The following is an 18,526-nucleotide window of genomic DNA, read 5'->3' as shown; positions in this document are numbered from 1 at the left end:
CTGCATTATAAAAAGTAATGTTAAAAAAAAAAAGTAATGTTATGTGCTAACATTTATGTAATAAAGGAGAAATAAAAGGAAAATTATAATTTAAAATATATATTTCAGAACGTATAGGTTTGGTCGTGACTGGTATAGGAGACCTAATAAGTGGTCAGATCATTTGCTCTACACATAGAACGTGCCTGAATGCCACAGTGCTGTATCTCATATTGGTATTTCAAAAATCACAAGTTGTTATCCAAAATGGTGAGCACAGGGACTTCCCTGGCGGTCCAGTGGTTAGAACTCAGCGCATCCAAGCTGCAGGGGGCACGGCACGGGTTTGATCCCTGGTCCAGGAAGTAAGATCCTGCAAGATGGGCATAAATGGAAAAAAAAAAAATGGTGATCACAGAATCTTCTCTTGATTATACAGTAGTTATATTTCTGGAGACTCAGTTATGTTAAAACTGTGCAAAGATACACTGCGTTCATCTTGATTTTTTTTAAAAAAAGTTCTAGATTCAGGTAATTTATAAACAGTTTTTACCTATGTGAATGTTCAGCAAGACGTATGAAAGTCTGTGAAAACTTTTTCAATAGACAGGTCTGTCTTGTGCATTGCAGGATTTGTGGTACTCCTGGCTCCCATCCAACACCCCCAAATCTTGTGACAAAAATGGCCCCGTAAAATTCCAAAATGAGGCCTGGGGGAGGGGGACAGCACCAAAAGCCACTGGATTGACCACCCTTAAGTTCCCTCCCAACCGTGACCGAGCTGGCCCTTGTTCTTTCAGCTCTGATCCCTCAGTGCTGCTGTACTGGAAGGTGGCCAGCCCTCACTCTCTTCCAGCCTCTTAGCACTCCCATTCTCCTCTCAACTTCAGCCCCACTTGCTGAACATGCTGTTCTCTAAACCTAGAATGTACTTCCCATTCTCACCCTCTGTCTTGACTGTTACTTGAAGTCTCAGCTCATATCCCATTTACCGTGGGAAGCTAGTCTTCCCTGACCACCCAGAATAGGGCAGGTCCCCAGTCACATGCCAACATCACCCTGTACTTTTCAGTACATGGCACATGTGTAATTATTCAATGGTGACAGTTTATTTAAATCTCTGTTTTCTCTCATCCCTCCAGGGAGCAGGAACTATATCTATCTTGTTCAACACCATTGTCCTCAGCTAGAGCACAAGGCCTGGCACAAAGGAGGTGTACGATAAACGTTGGTTGCTGACATAATCCAAAGGCTTCAGCCCCAACTCCTGGGTAGAAGCTTTCTTTATTTCTGTGCCACTAGAGATAGGATACGTCTTATGCCTGGGATCATGACACTGACCAGGAACTCATCTCTGCTTTGCCCTGACTCTGATCATCACTGTTGCCCAAAATGAGCACTTTACATGGCTCATCTCCTTCAGATGGGAAAGTGGTCTCATGATTGGGCACAGCGATAGCTGGGGATTACATTGCTCTTGGCAAGAACTGCTGTTTCCACTTCTTCCTAGATTCACAAAGCAGACCTTTAGCTAGGAATGAGGACTCGTCTAAAGAAATAAGGAATTAGATCACAGTGTCACAGAAATGATGGCCCCAAGTGTTGGATCATAAACCAGTTGCCTAATTTTACACAGAAAAAATAAGTCCTCCTAAATAATCATGAATCTTCTACTACTAAGAGTGCTAGGACAGGTGCATGCCAAGTTTCTAAGGCTCTACAGAAGGCCTGCAGAGGCAGAGACCACTCCTCGTTTGCCAACCTCTGTTCTTCCCTAACAGAATCTCTAGCAAGGCAAAGACAGTCCAGAAAAAATAACACACTTCCCAGCCCCCTTTATAGCAAAGTGTGGACATGTGAGTAACTTCTGGCAAATGGGCTATAAGAAAAAGCAATGCTTTGGTCTTAAAGAGTAGAGGCATGCTCTCCCTTGCCCCTCAGCCAGGGAATGCTGGCAGGGGTGTGAGCATCTTGGACTATGAATGAGGATGTGGCCCCTGAAGATGACAGAGCAGCCAGAAGGAAGAGTCATGGAGCTGCTATATCAGCCCTAGCAGCCCAAATCCTAGCTAATACCCTTAGAAATAAGGACTGGTGAAAAGAATCACACAATAGTTCAGTGTTCTGCAAGTCCATCTCTATACTGGGCCTATAGCCACTTTTATTCACACTCAGATCTAAGGCTTATTCTCCTGGACCCTCTGTCCTCGAAATCTCAGGGCTTCCCCAGAGCCCTTCCTCCCTGCCTGCTAGGGGAAACTGACGGTCTTCTCACATTAAAAAATCTCTTTTGGTGTTTCCAGTTTTAAGATGACAGAGTAAAGATGGTTCTGCCTGTGTCTCCTCTTGAAAATTGTGGGAAAGAAATAAGAGCCTGGTTGGGGTTCATTCCAAGAGTTCAAGGATGTTTCAATATTATAAAATCTTCCTTTATTTATTGATATTGTGAATTAACTTAGCAGATCATTCAACTTACTATGTGGAGAAATATAGTCACATGCCCGGTTTTATGTCAGGTCCCCTGGCTTTACATCAGGTGCCCCAACTTTATGTCATGTGCCCTGGTTGGTATTTTTTGTTTTTTGTTTTTTTTAATAAAACTATTATTATTTGTGGTTAACCAGAATATGTAGATGAAAAAAATAGTCAAAAGGATCTACATACAAGCTAATAGAATTAGTAAATTATTTTAGCTAGGTAGGTCCCTGGGTAGATCAATAAACAAAAATTGTATTTCCATGTACTTACAACAAAAGAATTTGCAAATGAATTTGCAAATGAATTCCATTGTAAGAGCATGAAAAAATATTAAATACCTAAGCATATAAGTATATCCCCCTTATCTGTGGAGGATATGTTTTAAGACCCCCCAGTGGATGCCTGAAATTAAGGATAGTACTGGACACTATGTATAAAATTTTTCCTATACATACATACCTATGATAAAGTTTAGCTTATAAATTAGCCACAGTAAGAGATTAACAACAATAATTAATAGTAAAATAGAACAATTATAACAATATACTGTAATAAAAGTTATGTGAAAGTGCCCTCTCTAAATATTTTATTATACAAATTTAATGCCTTTTCCATCTTTTAACTAAGCACTTATCACACACTGTGGCCATATCTTTTGCAGCTTGAGGTTCAGCAAAACTAGCACAAATTTCTTTTTCTTTCTTCACAATTTCATAGAACATTTGTTCTTACTAGATGTTAGCAACCTCAGCATAGGAATTTTTTTTTCCTTTACTAAGTCAAGAGCTTTCACCTTTTCACTTAAAGGAAGAACTTTATGGCTTCTCTTTGACATATCCGAATTGCCAGCATCTCTACTCTTGCACTTTGGGGCCATTATTAAGTAAAATAAGTCTTCCTTGAACACAAGCACTGTGATGCTGTAGTAACCAAGCAGGACCTACGGGGTCTTCCCCGGAAAGACCCCTCCCCCCGAGTCCTCTGCTTTGGGTCCTCTGTGAAGTACCTAGCTAACAGTATCTGACGCACATTTCCCGAGTTGTTTTACAGATGCTAAAACAACCACTAAATGGAAGAAGTTAACTACTTGGTGACCATGATGAGCACGTAGCCCCCAGACTGACAGGAGCCTCAGTATTGATAATGTTAACCCCTGTGACACCGCCCTCTTACCTCACATCAACCAATCAGCGAATTGTGTCCGAGCTGATCACCTACCCTGGGATTCCCCTTCCTCAACTTGCCTTTTAAAATGCTCCCTGAAACCCACGGAGGAGTTCAGGTGTTTTTGAACATTAGCTGTCCTGGACTCCTTGTCTGATGCCTTACAATAAACACTACACTTTCCTTCACCATAACCCGGTGTCAAGTAGATTGGTTTTACTGTCCGTGGGCAAGTGGACCCAAGTGTGGTTCAGTAACACAGTGACAGTCGATTTGACAACTACGACGGCTGCTAGCTGAATAACGGCTGGGACAGAGCAGGAGGGCGTGAGATTTCATCACGCTACTCAGAAAGGCTCACAATTTTAAATTTATGGATTGTTTATTTCTGGAATTTTCCGTTTAATATTTTCAGACTGCGGTTTGGTGCTCTGGTTTTGCATAAATCTTGCCTGTATTACTTAAAATGGCTCAGCATCCTGAAAATTGACCCTGGTGAATTTTAGGGTTTAACTTGCTAGCCACTTGATCTCAAATCCCTGGATTGACGTTGAGTGTCTCCTAATAGTCTGCAGTCTTGTGTCAGTTTTATATTGAAGCAAACATCAAACCTCACTTAGTTATGGTATTTGGAGCTTGCTTACTCATAGCATTAAAAATAATTTCAGAGAACTTAACTGAAAATAATAAGACACTACCAAATAAAACTAAATCATGACTAGCTTGTTACCGGGGAAATAAAAATATGGGTCTATAAAACTGAGGCTGGGGCTTCCCTGGTGGCGCAGTGGTTGAGAGTCCGCCTGCCGATGCAGGGGACACGGGTTCGTGCCCCGGTCTGGGAAGATCCCACATGCCGCGGAGCAGCTGGGCCTGTGAGCCATGGCCGCTGAGCCTGCGCGTCCGGAGCCTGTGCTCTGCAACGGGAGAGACCACAATAGTGAGAGGCCTCCGTACCGCAAAAAAAAAAAAAAAACACTGAGGCTGCCTCCAGGGGACACCTCTACACCACCTGGCTCTGGCCTATGCTTTCAGCCCCACAGCACTGTTTATATTTGCAAGTTTTAAAATCTTCTGCCTGAGGGTCTGGCTTCCAATCAGCCTGAATCTAGGTTCTGACTGAGATTCCCCTGCTTTGGAACACCGACTGGTCTTAGCACACCGTCATCTACTACGAGCTATTAAAAATAAAATAGGCTGCTTGGACAATCACTGAGGTTTGAGAGACAACAAGAGTGAGGCAGGATTGAACGGTCAGGCCCATCTCCTGCAGGAGGCCACTGCTTTAAGTCTGGCTGCTTTATCTAATGCATAGAAACCAACAGAGAGTCAAGCAAAACGAAGAAACAAAAGAATATGTTCCAAACAAAAGAACAAGACAAAACCTCAGAACCAAACCTTAATGAAGGTACTTATTGGACTGAAATAGACCTGTTCAAAACACAAAAAATTATTGAAACACAAGCATTTGTGTGGTTCTGGATTAGATACTAATTTGGATAACCAGCTATAAAACACATAATTGGAACATTTGGAAATTTTATATCATGTTTCAGGTATTAGGTGAGATAAAATTTATTGATGTGTAGAGACCAAGATAGTCAACTGAAAAAACATATTATTGTACAATGTGTATGATCTCTATAGTTAAAAATATAATATTACAGAGGTTTATTAGGGCAGTGAAAATGCTGTCTATGATACTGTCATGGTGGATACATGTCATTATACATTTGTCCAAACCCATAGAATGTACAACACCCAGAACAGACTCTAATGTAAAGTATGGATTTTGGTTGATAATGATGTGTCAATGTAGAGTCACTAGCTGTAACAAATGTGCAAAATCTCTGTTTCTTCTCAATTTTTCTGTGAACCTAAAACTGCTCAAAACAATCCTTTAAAAATATAGATACATAGACTTCCCTGGTGGTGCAGTGGTTAAGAACCCCCATGCCAATGCACACAGGTTCGATATCTGGTTCGGGAAGATCCCACATGCCACGGAGCAACTAAGCCCATGGGCCACAACTACTGAGCCTGCACTCTAGAGCCCGTGCGCCACAACTACTGAGCCCCTGTGCTGCAACTACTGAAGCCCGTGCACCTAGAGCCCGTGCTCCACAGCAAGAGAAGCCACTGCAATAAGAAGCCTGCGCACCACAACAAAGAGTAGCCCCGGCTCACCGCAACTAGAGAAAGCCCGCACACAGCAACGAAGACCCAATGCAGCCAAAAATAAATAAATAAAATAAATAAATTTATTTAAAAAAAGAAAAAGAAAAGAAAACGGACCAGAAGAACTGTTCCCATGCACAATGGATGGCGTCTGTGAAAAGAAACACCTGTTTATTTGGATGCTATTTCTTTATCAAGGTGCTTATTCACTGATCCTTCTTCTAGGAAGCATGCTAAAGATACTGCCAACATATTACATCAGCACAGGAGCTGAGAAGCCAGTTGAACGTTCCTCTGACCAAAAATATCACATTTTCAAGGCAACCATCTCACCTGTGTGTGGGAAGAGGTGGGACTCTGCTTCCAGGCGATACCTATGCATTTTAGTTTGCTCGGGCTGAATTTACAAATACCACAGGCTGGGTGGCTTCGACAAAGAAGTTTTTCTCTCAGGTCTGGAAGCTGGAAGTCTGAGATCAAGGTGTCAGAAGGGTTGGGGAATTCCCTGGCAGTCCAGTGGTTAGGACTCTTCGCTTCCACTGCAGGGGGCACGAATTCGATCCCTGATCAGGAACTACGATCCCACATGCCACGTGGCATGGCCAAAAAAAAAAAAGGTGTCAGCAGGGTTGATTTCTTCTGAGGTCCCTCTCCTTGGCTTGAAGATGGCAACCTTCTCCCTGTATCCTAACGTGGTCTTTTCTCTGTACATGCCTGTGTCCTAATTTCTGCTTCTTAATTGAGTTAGGACCCATCCCAATGACCTCATTTTAAGTAAATTACACCTTTTAAAGCCCTATCTCCAAATACAGTCACATTCTGAGGTACTGGGGGTTAAGATTTCAACATGTGAATTTTAGGAGATCTAATTCGGATCATAAGACTGTTTGGATACTCATGCTTCCTCATCTCTCTACCATATTCTGAGCAGACTGGGTATTTTGCAGCCAAGACATCAATCACAGTAGTCCCATTTCTCAGAGGCCACATGAATGACTTACAAAGCTGACGATTTTCTGCTGAAAGCCAGAAGACCTAAGGAGAGAAAGATTTTGACTACAAAATAAAGATCTCAGTTTTCTAAGCTCTTATGTGACATAAATATGAATTGAGAAAATACCCCAAACTAGAATCATAATAACAGGAATAATAGTGACCCTCACAGGGGACCAGAGGATGTCCTGACCTTGACGATGACATCCAGTGGTCAGATAACAGGATGTGATGACATTCTGAGTGTGACCTCGGGGGCTACAGGTTAGAGGACAGGATGTGAGGATGTCCTGGGTGTGACCAAGGTGTATGAATGTCCCCTCCCTCCTGTCACAGCCCAGGTCTGAATGTCCCTCCTCCTGTCACAACCCAGGGTCTGAGTGTCCCTCCTCCTGTCACAACCCAGGGTCTGAGTGTCCCTCCTCCTGTCACAACCCAGGGTCTGAGTGTCCCTCCTCCTGTCACAACCCAGGGTCTGAGTGTTCCCTCCCTCCCGTCACAGCCCAGGGTCTGCGTGTCCCCTCCCTCCCGTCACAGCCGAGGGTCTGAGTGTCCCCTCCCTTCTGTCACAGCCCATTGCCTTTCGACAATATTGAAGGTGACCTAAAGGTCCAGAAATCCCCTCACCCTCTGTGTCTGGGAAATGGCTTCCTGAAAAGACCCCTCCCCACAAAGACTCTGCTGAGACTCAGGAGCCCCCCTTTCCTGACCAGACCACACAGACCCAGTCCCTCCCCGGGCTCATCAGCCAGGAGCTGACCCGCTCCTTCCCAGGATCTGTGAGAACAAGGGCTGGTGACCCACGCGTCTCCCTCCTCCCCGGCCCGAACTGCAGCCGCCGGGTCAGAAGCCCTGCTCAGGGCACCTCCTGAGTCGGGGCCCTTGATCCACGTGCCGTCAGGCCACCTTTTGTGCCAACCCCTCGCCTGGGCCTTTATACTTGTGTTTATTTACTCCTCTCCACGGAGAAACCGCCTTTGCCCCAACTCTCCAGATGCTTCCAGACCTTGTCTCTTTTCCTCCAGATTATCAGTCTCAGAGTTACCTGTCACCACTCACAGTCCCTGCAGAGCCCAGAGATTTCTCCTTGAAGGAAAGGTTCTGGAGAAATCGGAGGGTTAAATAAGGAGTGCAGCCATTTCCCACCTGGTGCTGATGCCCAAGAAGGTGAAGAGAATGAGTGTTTTGTTAACGCAAGTTATTGTGTCCGACACACGGTGAGGTCAAACAAACTGAAACATTGGAGTTTGGAGCAGAGAAAGGTTTATTTCAAGGCCATGCAAGGAGTCGAGGCGGCTCATGTGCCCCAAAGCCTCAAGCTCCCGGGAGGGTATGGCGAAGCATTTTTAAAGCCCAGGGGGTGGGGTGGGGTGGGGTCGGGTTGCAGGGTGTGTGGTCAGCTTGTGCACAGTTCTCTGATTGGCTGATGGTGGGGTAGCAGGGCGGCGCCACAGGGCTAACATTATCAGTCCTTAGGCTCCAGATGGCCTGGGGCTACGTGCTCTTGGTCATCAAGTAGTTCTTCCACCTGATGGGGGGGGGGGCGGGTTTCACATCTGTGAAACAATTCAGGAAATGTGCATCAAATACTATTATCTAAGGACTTCAGAGAGGAACTAAAGCAGAGGATACGGCGGAAGGCCTGTCCCGGGAAGGCCCCATAGCGTCCTGCTCCGTTACATTTTCTCGCTAGAATTTTAAAATCCTCCAAGTAATAGATCATTTGGGAGCATCCTGTGTCTTCCTGTTCATTCTAAGAGAATGTCCCTCTTGAATTTTAAGGGGGGGAAATTCTTTATCTCATAAATATGCGGAGTGGGAGATCCACTTATAAAATATTATCAAGGTCACTGCAAAGGTTTCCAAAAAACCAGGACACAGCGCCCGGTGCTCAGACACTGGCTAAGAGGTTCCCGCCTGGATCCTCAGGCACGTCGGACGGCGGGGCAGTCACGACCCTCCTCCCACACGTGGGCCTCTTCAAGCTGGCCCAGATTAGCCAATGGCAGGCAGCTGGCTACATTTGCGAACGAGAGAGAACTCCTCAGCAGCCTGGGACCACCCCTGGGCGTGGCCTAAGGAGCCTAGTCCAAGCCAAAAGCTCCTCTGCGGAGCAACGCGCTGCGTCAGGAGCTCCTCTGGTCCGGCGTGTGGCAGGAAACTGTGAGTCGAAAGGAGAAGTGTTTGGGGGGGCTGGGGGGAGCTTTCTGCTGAAAATAATTTCTGCTTCCACTTCTGCCGCCGACTTGGTGTTTGGTCTCCAACAAGCCCCTTTCCCCCTTGGCCTGGGTTTTCTTACCTGTGGAGAAATGCGTTAGATGCCGGCTTATTGAGTTTCCTCTGAGTTTGAGGTGCTCCTGCGAGACCCCCCCCCCAGCCCCACGGCCCCTCCTTCCCACTCAGGCACCTATTGGTTTGGGGTTCTCAGTTGATGCAATTTTAATAGGTTTCCATCATTTCCTGAGGGAAAGATGGGAGGGAGGGTGGTTTGTTGCAGAGACGGATCTCACTGCACCTGGGAAGGCGGGACACTCATTTCCCCTTTAGCTCTAATGATAACCGTCCACTTTCATCAGCAGGTGAGTGAATGTGGCTTCTTCCCAATCATGGTACAAAATGTATAATTTCTCCTAATGAGATTTGATTTTAATGAGAGACTAGATCATAGGAGAGAGTAATTATTTAGATGGTATGCACGTGCCAGGTTAATTTTAAATCAGCTTTTAGATCAGTCTATCTAAGTTATTCAATTAAGTGTTTTCGACTAGCGATTTCAATAGTTGTATTAGCACAATGCCTGGCAATGTAATTGCTTTTTAGATCCTGATCATTGTGACATCAAAGTCAGTGCCTGGGCTCTTTCTCTGGGCTGGTTTAAGTGTGTGTGTGAGAGTAGAGTGTGTGAGAGTGTGCACACACACGCTGGGGGGAGGCTCTTTCTCCTGATTTTTTCCCCCTACATTAGGGCTTGTTTATTTTATATTTAGTAGTTTGTATCTGCTACTCCCCAACTCCTAATTTATCCTTCCCCTCCCTTTCCCCTTTGGCAACTGTAAGTTTGTTCTCTATGTTTGTGAGTCTGCTTCTTTTTTGTAAGTAAGTTCCTTGTGCCATATTTTAAATTCCACATATAAGTGATATCATATGGTATTTGTTTTTCTCTTTCTGATTTACTTCACTTAGTATGATAATCTTTAGGTCCATCCATGTTGCTGCAAATGGCATTATTTCATTCTTTTTTACGACTGATATTCCATAGCAGATATATACCACATCTTTATCCATTCCTCTGTTGATGGACATTTAGGTTGCTTGCATGACGTGCCTTTTGTAACTAGTGCTGCTATGAACTTTGGGGTACAGGTATCTTTTCAAATTAGAGTTTTCTCCGGATCTATGGGTTGGCAGAACCCCAAGGACGTGCAGAGAGGAGGGGTTCATTACCAGGCTCCTCTGACTCTCTGGCCCAAATTGCCTCGCGTCGTAGAGGGGACATAGGTCTGCCTTCAGCACCTGATGGGGCACTTCTAGCCTGGCCAGGTGGCCCACTGGCCGGACAGCCTAACAGGCTTTCTGCGGTCTGACTGCCCTTTGTTTCTCTAGAGGCAGTACTCTAGACCCAGAAATACCTGGCATGACTCTTGGGCTTGGAGTTTTCAAGCTGCAGGCCTGCGTGGGTTTTGGCATCTGGAAAATGGTGCTGGGGGTCGTGAATACGGAGCATGTAAAAACCGTGGTGTTTTGGTGCGCAGGCTGTGCTCATCCCTGTGCCCGTTCTCTTGAGAGTTCTCCGCAAACTTCCTTCTCCCTTGCCATCTGAGCCTCTTTCTCCTGTCCCTGTTAGCACAAGTTCATGTGCCTGATGCACAGTGAGGCCAAACAAACCGAAACGGAATTTGGAGCAGAGAAGGGTGTATTGTAGGGCTGTGCAAGGAGACGTGGCTCATGCCCCCCAAAACCCCGAGGTCCCCGAAGAGTTTCAGCAAACCATTTTTTTTGTTTTGTTTTGTTTTTGTTTTTATTGCGGTACGCGGGCCTCTCACCGTTGTGGCCTTTCCCGTTGCGGAGCTACAGGCTCCGGACGCGCAGGCTCAGCGTCCATGGCTCACGGTCCCAGCCGCTCCGCGGCATGTGGGATCTTCCCAGACCGGGGCACGAACCCGCGTCCCCTGCATCGGCAGGCGGACTCTCAACCACTGCGCCACCAGGGAAGCCCTCAGCAAAGCATTTTTAAAAGCCAGGTGAGGGAGGGGTGGATCAAATGGTATGTTATCAGCTTGTGCACAGTTCTCTGGCTGATGGTGAGGTAGCAGGGTGGTGTCACAGGGGTTAACATTATCAAGCTTTAGGTTCCCGGAGGCCTGGGCCTATGTGCTCATGGTCAAGTAGTTCTTCCACCTGGTGGTGGTGGGCGGGGCCGGGGGGGTTCAGATCTGCAAAACAACTCAGGAAATGTGCATTAAATACTATCATCTAAGGACTTCAGAGAGGAGCTAAAGCAGAGGATACGGGGGAAGGCCTGTCTCAGAAAGGGCCCATAGGGTCCTACATCCCCACACTCCTCCCCTCAGCAGAAGGTTCTCACTTATCCGTCTGTTGAACAATCACTGATAGCCTCTATGCCAAAAGCTATGTTAGGCCCTGGAATCAACAGGAAGTTCCAGTTTTTGAACTCCTCCAGCTTTTGCAGGATTGAGGGGCAGGCGTGGCATAAATCGGGGTTAGGTGACAATAAAGCCTGGGAAATTGATATAAACAAAGCCTGTGATTGTGCCGTAAAGCACGGTCAGGTGCTGTAAAGCAGCGCCAGGTGATGTAAACCAGGGTCGGATGACGCAAAACCCGGGAAATTGATGTAAACAAAGCCTGGGGGTTGTGCCGTAAAGCAGGGTCACCGGCCATAAACGTTGGGTAATTGACGTAAAAGAAGCCTTGGGGAAGTGCCGTAAATCACAGGTGAGGTAATGCCTGGCACCTGACCAAGCTGGGCTCCTGCTGCAAACCCGAACACGTGACATATGAATTGGGATATATGAATACCCCAATTATAACCCAAATCCAAAACTTTACATAATGTTTAGTGCATAGTTTATGGGGATTAAATACATCATTTATGTCAGACGTTACATTCTAACTTGAGGGATCAGATTTCTTGAATAGATACCTGCACAGGCCTTTTGTCCAAGTCCAGAGACCAGTATTCATTAGGAAGAAGTTCAGTGGCAGAGAAGAAAGGACACTGGGAATTAGGATATTTGTGTCCTGATCTTGGCACTGCCCCTGGGAAATTGGCATCAATCTTGTGTCTCTGTTTCTTAAGCTGTTAAACAAGGCAATTGGACTACATCTGTATTACTCAGGGTGCTCTAAAAACCGTCTTTGTAACAGCGCTTCTGGGGTCAGGAAAGTTGTTAAAAAAAAAAAAACCTGCTTACTCCATGGGGTTTTCAAGCTATAATATTAGAATTCCCTGGACGTCCAGTGGTTAGGACTCTGCTCTCACTGCCAAGGGCCCGGGTTCAGTCTCTGGTCAGGGAACTAAATCCCACAAGCCACGATTGGTGGCAAAAAAAACAAACCAACTCCCCCCCCAAAGTATAATATTAAAGTTTATATAGATAATATCTAAGAGATATATCATAGTATATTATGTACATGACATAAGAATTTTAACATGATAAATATTAAAGTTTATCTATAGTATTTATTATATATTGTGATATGCATTCTATTAATATTGTAAAATGTATAAAACTGCATTTTAGCAACCACGAGGCTCTGAGAAGTCTGTGGGGTCAGAAAAACAACAACGAGCCATAGATAGTGTTGACTACAGACCCTCTCTTCTGAGAAAGCTGTTAGCATCACATAGGCCACCTGGAGGATACTGAATTTGATGAGTGTAATATCCTCTCTACCTCCAACATGCTATGGATATCTTTAGAAAGATCTGGCTTTGGTGAAATGCAACAATGGCTTATCTTTCAGGAGGCTGAGGTGCTTTGTCTTTTTATCTCAAACTGTGCAAACAGTGAGGAGACCTGGAATGTTCAGAGTACACAGTGACGATAGGGAGGCTGGTGAGCCTCCTTTTGTTTTCTTCATAGACAACAGCGGCACCGTCGATAGCATCTTCTTTGGCTGTTAGGAAGGCTGCATCAATTCAGGTGTAATCTGCCCTTTCCAATTTTATTTTGACTCTTTGATTTGACGAGGGTGTTGTAATGCGAAGTTTTGTGTTAAAATAGAGAACACATTTAAGTCTTCGGAGGGAGTAGTGGCTCCCTTTCTCCACTTCTCAGCTCCTGGTCCCTGCGGAGAGGATCCGTGGACCCTCCAGCTGGGCAGTGCTGTCCCCACAATGACGTCCCTTCTTGAGTTGGGGATTTGCTCCCTGTGTTGCGCTTGGGGCAGGTCAGCTCTGGGAGGTGGCTCCTCCCACACCTTCGCAGGAGTGAGAGTTTCACATCCAATCACGGCGCAGGAGTGGTTCGGCAAGTGCCGGGGGACTGGCAGACGGGCGGAGCTGCAGCCGGAAACTCTCCGAAGTCAGCTGTCGTGGTGAGTACCGCCTGCCTGTCTCAGTTCAGAGGCTCGAGATGGGGCGGTGGTGAAGGGTGGTCCGCGCTCCCCTCGGGTCCAGACTCCTCCTTCCTTCCTGGGGCCCAGGGGCAGCAGGAGAGCATGGAGGGCGGCGTGGGGGGTGGGGGCCGGGGGGAAGCGTCCGCTCGCAGGCTCCGGTGTTCCCAGCGTAAAGGGTAGGAGACCCGCTGGGTCAGAGCCACTGAGCCGGCAGGAGCCCCTGGACAGTGGCTCACAGGGGGCGTTGACAAGCCCGCTGTCTGCTGGGCCGCTAACCTAGTTGGTAGGACAGGTCTGGGTCAGGCAGGAGCTTGTTGTCTGAGGCCTCCTTTCCTGTCCTTATGCTGCGGGGACAGGGCCATCCAATCTGGGCAGGTGGGTGTGGGTGAGCATCTGGGGAGCCCGCTGAACGTTCAGGGGGTCTGATGAGTACTTGATTGGCCCAGTGAGCATCTTGGGAGCCCGCTGAGTGTTTGGGGAGACTGGTGAACATTTGGGGGGCCCAGTGAGTGTGCAGGAGGCCTGGTGACCATTCGGGGAGACTGCTGAGTGTTCGAGGGCCCGCAGAGTATTCTGGGGGCCTGGAGATTGGGGAGCCCACTGAGCATTCAGGGGCCTGGTGAGCATTCAGGGGCCTGGTGAGCATTTGGGGGGCCTGGCGAGCATTTGGAGAGCCCGCTGAGCATTCCGGGGTCCTGGTGAGCATTTGGGGAGCCCACTGAGCACTTGGGGAGCCTGGTGAGCATTCATTCAGGGGGCTGGTGAGCATTTGGGGGGGCCTAACGAGCACTTGGGGAGCCCGCTGAGCATTCCGGGGGGACTGGTGAGCATTTGGGGGGCCTGGTGAGCACTTGGGGAGCCCGCTGAGCATTCCGGGGGGCCTGGTGAGCATTTGGGGGGCCTGGTGAGCATTTGGGGAGCCCGCTGAGCATCCGGGGGCCCAGGTGAGGAGGACGATGGGAACTCCAGTGGGTTTGCCATCAGTGAGCACGCCCATCCGTTCCTTTACCTGAGAGCTATTTCCTGAGTGTCTACTCTGTGCCAGCCACCACCTGCAGGTAAGCGTGGTCACAGAAGGAGCCTTCCTGCCATGGTCACAGGTTGGCAGCTCAGATGTCTCACCTGGCCATCCAGGAGGGTCAGCGGGACTGGGCCCTTAGCTCATCTCGCACCCGCTGCATTTTGTGAAAGTGTCTCCTTGTGCCCACCTGAGTCCCATGTTGACTGAGGAGGCAAAGGGTGGAGTGGATGCAGCTGAGGAAGTGCTGGGTGGGGAAGGCATCGGGGTGTGCGGGGGGCACCTGGCCTACTCCCAGGGGTGCTGTCCCAGGGCTCGAGGTTGGGGCTGCACCTGGGGAGTGGGGATCGCCTGGCCGGTTCTGGGATTGCGCTGCTGCTGAGCACACCTGAATCTGTACTTGGAAACCAGAGAGCTGGGGTCTGTGGTCGAGGGAGAGGGTGGGTAACTCACACCTGTGCACCTGGGAGGAGGTGAGTGCCTGGCAGGTGCAGGATTGGTGTCCACGGGGATGGGACGATTTTCTTCCCACCGTGGACAAACCCATGACCTTCTCAGGCGGGGGCAAATGGGAGGGTGAGGGACTTGTTACAAAGTGACCCAGATTCTGATGAAACTGGGGGATGTGGGACAGGAAGGAACATGACACTCAGTGCTCAAGTGACCTGAATTATGGGGACATGGGGACAGGAGTTGGTAAGACACCCTGAGTGTCGTGTGACTTGTGTTTGGGGAGAGGTCTCCTCTGTGATGGGGATGCAGACACACACCTACAGGTGTCCCCACAGTGGTGACACAGACACACTAACAGGTGCCCTACATTATGGGGGACATACATCCACAGGCGCCTCTGCACCACCCACGCCTGGGGCCTGCAATAAGTGTTTTGCTTTATGTCATCCTTGCAGTCCTTTAGGCCTATAAAATAAAATCAAGTCTGGGTTAGAAAGGAGACTTTCATTTCAAAAGAATTATTGCGAGGAGGAAGGGGGACTATAACAAGGGGATGAGAGTGTGGTAGTAGAGGGAGGGACTATTACAACAGAGGGGGACCATTGTAGAGAGGGCCTATTACAATAGAGGCAGCACTATTTCTGTAGAGAGGGAACTCTTACCATAGAGGGGGGACTATTACAATAGAGGACGACTGTTGCTGTTGAGAGGGAGCTATTATAGTACAGGCGAGACTGTTAAAATAGAGGGAGGTCTATCACTGTAGAGGGGGGACTATTACTGTACAGAGGCTACTATTATAGAGGAGGACTATTACTGCAGAGGGGGGACTATGATAATAGAGCAGCATTGTAACTAGAGGGGGGACTGTTACTAGAGAGTGGAGTCTATAACAATAGAGGAGCACTGTTACTGTAGAGGGGGGATATAACAATAGGGGAGGACTATTGCTGTAGAGGGGGGACTATGACTACAGAGAGAATTCCTGACAAGGTCTGGAAGCATCTGGAGAGTTGGGGCAAAGGCGGTTTCTCCGTGGAGAGGAGTAAATAAACACAAGTATAAAGGCCCAGGCGAGGGGTTGGCACAAAAGGTGGCCTGACGGCACGTGGATCAAGGGCCCCGACTCAGGAGGTGCCCTGAGCAGGGCTTCTGACCCGGCGGCTGCAGTTCGGGCCGGGGAGGAGGGAGACGCGTGGGTCACCAGCCCTTGTTCTCACAGATCCTGGGAAGGAGCGGGTCAGCTCCTGGCTGATGAGCCCGGGGAGGGACTGGGTCTGTGTGGCCTGGTCAGGAAAGGGGGGCTCCTGAGTCTCAGCAGAGTCTTTGTGGGGAGGGGTCTTTTCAGGAAGCCATTTCCCAGACACAGAGGGTGAGGGGATTTCTGGACCTTTAGGTCACCTTCAACATTGTCGAAAGGCAATGGGCTGTGACAGGAGGAAGGGGACATCCAGACCCTGGGTTGTGACAGGAGGAAGGGGACATTCAGACCCTGGGCTGTGATGGGAGGGGACACTCAGACCCTGGGCTGTGACAGGTGGAGGGACACTCAGACCTGAGCTGTGACAGGAGGGAGGGGACATTCCACAAACCATTTGCTCTGGACCCAGCATGAAACCATAGTGTGATGTGCATCACAGGTGGCGTCGGGGCAGACCCACTGAGAGGCTGCGGAGGCAGAAGAGTCTCACCCTTCGTGCAGCTGTCCCAGATAAACAATCACTGTTGTCTTGATAATGGAGGCGGTTTTGTGTTTGGAGCCAGGCCCCACTGGACTCGGGCCTCTCCTCCCAGGAGCAGGGAGACGGGGTTTCCTCCTCCATCACATTTCAGACACACGCCCACGTCTGCAGGAAACATTCTGAGCTGTGGTAGTGTCAGAGGTGTGTTCTGCCTTTAAAAGATGTGCACACGCTTCAAAGAGAGAAGGAATTCCCACACTTTCTAAAGTAAATGTCCTACAAAAGCAGAAGAAGGGAGTCTTCCTTTATTCTCCAGGGAAATTAAGCCCTGTGGTTTGGATTTGGATTTGCTGTACACTGCCTACTGTGCGTCCCGGGTGGGCTGTGTAGGAACCGAGTTCCTCAGCCTTCTTTGCAAGTTCATCTGCACTGTGGCTGGTTGTTTTTTGTTCTGTCTCAATGTAGATGAGGCCCCAGGAATTATTTCACTCGGTTGAGGATTAAAATTGCAAAGCAGTGTGCGAGTACTGTAGTGGAACAATTACCACCACCGTCCCTGTTTCTGGAACAGCTGCCACTAATATTAGTCACAGGCACATCATCAGGTGTGTGTACCTGAGGATGCGGAGCAGGTGGGCGGGCCTAGGGGAGGTACGAGGTAGGTACAGGGAAGGGGTGATCTTTCCGTTTTCAAGGGCACGTTTTTGATGGATTTTCCTGGAGCAACACTGTATCCTATAAATAGAAATGTCTGTGTGCTTCTGTGGTACAGGGGTCATCTTAAAAGGTGGGGGTTCTTGTGACTGTACCTGGGAGTGACATTTGTTCGTTTACTCAACATATTCATGTTTGGGGTCAAGGAGCGTGTGTGAGGGCCTGCAATGCAGGTGTCGGGTGAGCTCCTGTTGGGAGTGACTCTGGAATTTCTCTCGGGGAGGGGCTGGGGTCCCTGTGAACGCCCTGCTGGGTTACCACCAGTTCCTTCCTTCCTTCATTCTTTTCTTCACTCAGCCATGAGTGAGGCTGAGGTCTGCTGGGGTGACCCTTTCTCCTGTGGTGACAGTGCCCGGACGCAGACATCCTGAAGCAACAGCATCCTTGTCTGGTTCTCAAGTGAGGGTGTCTGGCTTCACCACGGCCATAATCACGGACCTGCTGGTTGGACACAATGTTTTCCTCCTCTTCCGTCTCGTAGGAGCTCTGCCCACTGCTCTTGCTGACATCTGAATGTGCAAAGTGGCCGTGTTTATCCAGTTTGGCAAGTTGTGGAATTGAGGTGAAAATCTGGAAAATCCATACCCCTGGACACCTAGGTTTTGGGTGTGAGTCCAGCCAATGTTTCAGGGTCTGAGTTCTGCCAGGGGGTGGTGACAGGGTCATACGCAAGGATGTACTGGCCAATGGTCAGGACCCTGCTCTCCAGGGAAAGAAGAGCCAGCATGCCTGCACAGTTTATGATCTAAGATGATGTGAAGGACAGTGGTACACAGATAACAAAGATGATGCTGTGCTGATATCATGTGATAACAGCACACAAGCCTGATTCTCAAGGGCTCCCCCAAAAGGTGCATATATGGGCCCATACGTTTATTAGCTAAATTGATACCCAGGATGTAGCAAACAATTAACAAAAAATACTAGTGGACAGGACTTTGGTGTAAATTCCAGAGAGACCAGGGCTTCACGGGATGCTTTTGTGGATTTTTGCCTGGCTCCTGTTCCCCCACCACCCGTGCTCCCCTAGTCGACACACGAGAGCAGTTCTGGTATTGCTTGGAATTTTCTTGTAATTAAGGAGTAAGACTACGAAGTCCACGTGTGTAGAACCTCACTCCTTCCTCCATGACGTCAGCAGCCTCTGCTGAATCGCGTAGTGGGTTTCGGATGCAGAAGAGTGTTCTCTCGGTCTTTGCAATGCAACACCACAGACACACCCCTGCACATCCGGTCTGCAGGAGTCACACTTCTCCCATCACTTTCTAAGTCTAGACCATCAACA

General features: G+C 48.3%; 1 long non-coding RNA gene across 1 annotated transcript in view; it reads left to right on the top strand.

Moving 5' to 3' along the window:
• Positions 1–8,851: 8,851 nt before the first annotated feature.
• The window catches only part of LOC137214373 (uncharacterized), a 49,649-nt gene continuing 39,974 nt past the window's right edge, over positions 8,852–18,526 (top strand). Inside the window, exon 1 of the long non-coding RNA XR_010938874.1 lies at positions 8,852–8,955. This is a non-coding gene — a long non-coding RNA (uncharacterized lncRNA). The remainder of the gene's footprint in view (positions 8,956–18,526) is intronic.

The sequence above is a fragment of the Pseudorca crassidens genome, chromosome 20, assembly GCF_039906515.1.
Source record: "Pseudorca crassidens isolate mPseCra1 chromosome 20, mPseCra1.hap1, whole genome shotgun sequence".
NCBI classification, from domain to species: domain Eukaryota; kingdom Metazoa; phylum Chordata; class Mammalia; order Artiodactyla; family Delphinidae; genus Pseudorca; species Pseudorca crassidens.
The sequence above is the reverse complement of the archived record's forward strand: the minus strand, read 5'-3'. Positions and strand labels throughout refer to the sequence as shown.